Genomic DNA, 5,589 nt, shown 5'->3' on the forward strand with positions numbered 1-5,589 from the left:
GGCTTTAACCTTGCGATGGTTCTTGGACGAGGCCTTCCTCTTCTTTCCCTTTCCTTGACCAATAGCCAAGACAGGAGCAGCAGGTGGATTGGGAGTTGGTGCAACAGACTTGTCTTTGAAGTTGCTCTCAGCGACCCTCAAGAGACCTTGGAGTTTGCTTAGGGTGACCTCCTCTTTGTTCATGTGGTAGGTCATCCTAAATTGGTTGTACATCGGAGGCAATGAGTGAAGCACCATGTCGATCGCCAAGTCTTCTCCAAAGTCAACATTTAACTTGCGAAGGCGGTCGACATACCTTTGCATCTTTTGCAGGTGCACGGTAAGAGATTCTCCATGACCCATCTTAGCGGAAATCATGTTAGTGAAAATCTCATAACGCTCTTGTCTCGCGTTTTGGTGGTATCTCTCCAATAAGTCTTGGTGCATCTCGTACGGGTACATGTCCTCGTAGGACTTTGGGAATTCGGAGTTCATTGTCGCGATCATGATGCAATGCACTTTCGTTGCATCACGCTCGTGAGTTTTGAAAGCGGTGATTTCGGCCGGAGTAGAGATTTCGGGGTTGATTTTCTCGAGCTTCTCATCGAGGACATACTCCTTATCCTCATAGCGAGCAATGGTGCGAATGTATCTTATCCATTCGCTAAAGTTCGTTCCATCGAAGGTGACCTTTTGGCAAAGGCTCGTCAACGTGAAAGAACTAGCAGCAGCGTTGTTAGCGTTCGACATCTACAAATAGAAAGGACAAAGATATATTAGAATAAGAATCCCTAATTATCACCTAATAATAAAAATTAGGGCTAGGATCCAACAATAACATTTACATACTAGAAAAGGGATGTCGTAATCTAACATGCAAATAAATTGAAGGTAAGTGAATGACGATTCACTAATTCTCCATGACAAAACTTAAACTATTAGTCCTAAGTGTATTGAGAATTCCTAGGTTCGGATGAGATTCATTGAAACTATTCAATGGCATGTTTAAATCTCGAAATGCCCCTCTTGTTTGTGACTGGGATACCGAGGATCACAAAGCGGGTGTGAATTACCATGCAAATTCACATGGTGCCTTCATTGTAACGATCACCTATTCGATGTGCCGGTAAACCACACACGCTCCATCGAACTTTGATAAACAATGAATCACCCTTTGCCACCTATGCTTAGAACCAATTAGTGTGCCGGTAAACCACACACGCTCCACTAACTTCTTAGCAAGGGTGCAAAGTGTAATTTCATGGGATTGCATCAATTCACTTTTCCTAAAGTAACTAAGATTGGGAAATTTTAAAAATGTGTAGTTACTTTGTATTACTTATTATACTTTTAATGAGAGGATGAGGTTGCCCTATCCTACCCGTTCGGCTAACGACCCTCACCAATCAAGCAAGCGGTGGGTATGAGTGTACACCCATTAAGCACCATTTTATAGGCCGCAACCTTATACCCACCTTATAGATCGGCTTCGTGAATGAGGCCTACTAACGGTAAGACTAGCATTATACATATATATATTATTCTAGTAATATCATATTAGTATAGGGTTGTATTTTAAACTTTTAAAAACTAGGGTTTGAAATTTAAGTTGTCTAAATTAAAACATTTAATCACAAATATAAATTTCAAAACTTGAGGACAAGTTTTAAACATTTAAAACATGGAGGATCAAATAACAAATAATTCCAATTAACAATTAATATCCTAATTATCTATATTTGATTTATTCCAGATTTCTTTTAAGATAATTACCAAAATAATCAAAATAATTAATTAATTATCATATAAGGAAATTAAATATTTTATTAGATGATAAATATCTTTAATTAGATCAAGATTATAGTCATATATATCAAAAAATCGGATTAGGGTTGATCTAATTAGTTTAAGGAAAGTTTCCATAAGATAATTATGAAAAAATCCCGAATCTGGCCATTCCTGACGCCTGGACTCGCCGAGTGCACAAAGGGACTCGCCGAGTCAGGCCTACTCGCCGAGTCCACTTTGGAACTTGCCGAGTCCATGACTCAGAAACCAAAAAATCGAATTTTGCAGGTTTGTTTCAGTTAATCAAGCAATAATTTAAAGAAAACCAAGCTAGGCTCTGATACCACTGATGGCTTTTAGCCATAAGAACTTTCCTATGTGCGCATGCAAAACCCTAATGCTTGGATCTAGGCTTTCTAATTAAACATGCTTTGAATCCAAGACTTCTAATAGCTAATTAGGTTAAATAACAACATTGAAATAGATCTAGAACCATACCTTTGAATTCCTTGTTGATCTTGTTGTCTTGGAGCTTCTAAAGTCACAAATGTCACTCCTCTAATGGCTTACAAACACCAATAGCAAGGAAGATGATTTAGGAGAGAGGAGAGGGGAGGAAATCGGCCAGAGTTCTCTTACTTTAGGTGAGAAGCCGATTTCCCTTACCCATGGGGTCTATTTATACTTGTAGACTCCTTAAGGATTAAAGTCTAAACCCTAATTGGATAATCTTCTCTTAAGGCTATACAAATCCTTCCCTTAGATAAGTCATGGACGATTTTGAAGCTATCCTAGCTTCTAGAATCCATCCCTTGTATATCTATAAGGATTTATAGTCTAAAGCTTAACTTTCAAACAATTGACAGTTTATACCCCTTTATTTAATTAATCTCTTTAAGTCACCAAATTAATTCCAATTAATTCTATGACTTATATTAATCAAATAACTATATATTATTCTTTATAATATTTACTCTCTCTTAATAAATCATCCTATCAAGTTGCTATGGTGAAGGCAACCCAAAAGGACCATGCACAACCGGGTCAAATACTTGCCTAATATAGTTGCAGCCTTAGACACTATTCCAACATTAATGCCATTAGGAATCATTCTAACACCCCATTATAGTTATCGGAATAATTCTAGAATCAACCATATCGGGTTACGGCAACTTGGTCGGGTGTGACCAAAAGCCCCGCCTAATGCCGGTATCGGGTACAATTCCGTCGTGTCCAATTCCCGAGCACTATATAAGTGATTCAAAGTTTTCATTTGAAGCTTTTGGCCATTTCTTCCATAAACATTTCCAACCTCTCTCCTCATCCAAAATCAAAGGTCCAAAAACAAAGAATTAAGGCTCCAAATCAAAGAGGTAACATCCTTAACTTGTTATCTAACCTCTTTAGCCTTCAATTTGATGTTTAAATTGAGTTTTAGGACCTAGAACATGTGTTTACGGCCAAGGATCAAGCTTGGGCCGTAAACACCTAAAAATGGGGTTTTTAAGCCAATTAACCCTTCCAAATCATTGTTGGGACTTAGATACGACCTTAAGGCATACAAATTGAGACTTAAAACATTTAAAATATAAATTTTAAGGGACAAACAAGAGTTTACGGCCAACACATGTGCTTGGGCCCTAAACTTCTCAAACTTGGAGGATAAACTCATTTTTACATGTTAGAATGCCTTGAAACTTAACCAATAGCCTTGTGGTAAATCCTAGAACCATCTAAAAATAGTTTAGAGACCTTAAACACATCAAAAATACCACATATAGGAGTTTACGGCCTAGGAGCATACCCTTTGGCCGTAAACTCATGAAACTATGTCAAAAGATGCATCTAATTCACTCCAAAGGCTTAAATAAATTTCTAGAATCACATGTGATTGTTTTAAGTATCAAAAACTAATTTCTCATGAGCATAGGAGAGTTTACGGCCATAGAACATGCTTCTAGGACATAAACTCCTAAAAATATGTTAAATGGTGCTCTAAATTCACAACAAGGCTTGGAAAATTAACTAGAATCACATGTGATTACTCCTTGTACCTCAAATCAATTTTCCTTCATCCTAGGAGAGTTTACGGCCGTAAACTCTAAGTTTACAGCTGTGAACTCCCTTTTATGTGGTATTAATTCATTCAAATTGTTCCAAGGCATTTTAGTAAGTCATTCCAACAATCCCTAAGTCCAAACAAGTCAATAAACCCTCAAAATCATACCCACATGAGTTCACAGCCGTGAACTCATGTATGTGGGTGTTATTTCGCCGTAAACTCCCTAATATGTTTACTCTTGGAGAGTAAACTCAAGTCCTAAGTCCCTAGTGTCATTACACGTCCGTAGATGTCACCCGGGTCACTCCAAACGCTCGTTTTGAAGTGTTTAACCTCGTTGGAGTGTAATATTCCATATGATTAGTGATTGTCAATCTAATTAGTTATATATGGACATTATTACATTCTACATAGGGACATCGCGAGTAAACAAGCCCCGAACCAACGTCTAGTATCCAAAACCGTCGCATTTCCGAGTCCGGTGAGTTCATACCCCTACCCTTTTTCACTGTTTTTCACTGTTTTCAGGGGGGACACAAGCAAAGTACAAGGGCTTTCTTGTACTCAAAACTTATTTTCGTGTGTGTGTGTGTTCACATTTCATATGCTTTTAATACTGATATACACAACTGATAACCAGTAGAATATGCAGATTACGTAAACGTTTATTTGTGAAATGGGTTTTATAAACTGTTATGTTTTATATATTTCACAAATGGTTTTCCACATTTTATCAGTTAAAAGCATGACATTAGAACACATGAACAATATATTTTGTACACTGTCTTGTCCTCGGTAACATTCCACATAGATACGCGAATGGAGGATTATCATATTATTACTAGTAAATTTGTTATTCCTGTATGATTGGAGACACGTCCTCGGCGAACACTCCACAGAGATACGTGAGTGGAGGACTACACCCGTAACCAGAATCTCTGGGATTTAGAGAGCGTGACTTGAGTGTATAGATCTATACAGGGCTGACTACCCCACACCTGGCTGCTAGCTACAGCCGAACCGAAATCGTTCAAGGGTGAAGAAAGTCATAAGGTTGTGGACTACTTATTGCCACAGGTTCAGTTTTCAGTATGGTTATGGAACTCGCAATTAGGATAACAGAGATTTACTTATAGTAATAATGAATAACATTACATCTTTTACATTGATAACCCACATTCAGGAAAGTATAGGACTTTCCTGGGAAACCTCGTACAGAATCAGATTTAACTAGAATACATCTTTTACAAATGATAACCAACATTCAGGAAAGCATGGGGCCTTCCTGGGGAAACATTCATATAACCAGAAAAGTGTAACAAACGGGATAACTTTATATCTTTTACTATTGGTAATATACAATCAGGAAAGTATGGGACTTTCCTGGGAATCCATTGGTACATAACCAGAACAGTATAAGAAAACAGATAACATAAATGTACATTTTCACAAAGGTAAACATGTTTTTAGTGTACAACTTTACTTTACATATTGTGAATCAATAATCAACTAACATAAGAAAATATGGGATTTTCTTGGCGTGTATAACATTTACAGAAATAGAAAGGAAAAATGGACATTTTCATGAAACAAAACCCACTTATGAACTCACCAGCGTTATGCTGATTTTCAAAACCGCTTGTGTTCTCAGGTCGACGTTAGAACAGGTACCGAAGATCCTTTTTGCTCGAAGCTGGAGTACTCAGAAGACCCGTTTCACTTTGTTCATATATATATATATATATATATATATATATATA

The sequence above is a fragment of the Lactuca serriola genome, chromosome 1 (genome assembly GCF_051521515.1).
Source record: "Lactuca serriola cultivar US96UC23 chromosome 1, Lser_US96UC23_V15, whole genome shotgun sequence".
Taxonomy (NCBI): domain Eukaryota; kingdom Viridiplantae; phylum Streptophyta; class Magnoliopsida; order Asterales; family Asteraceae; genus Lactuca; species Lactuca serriola.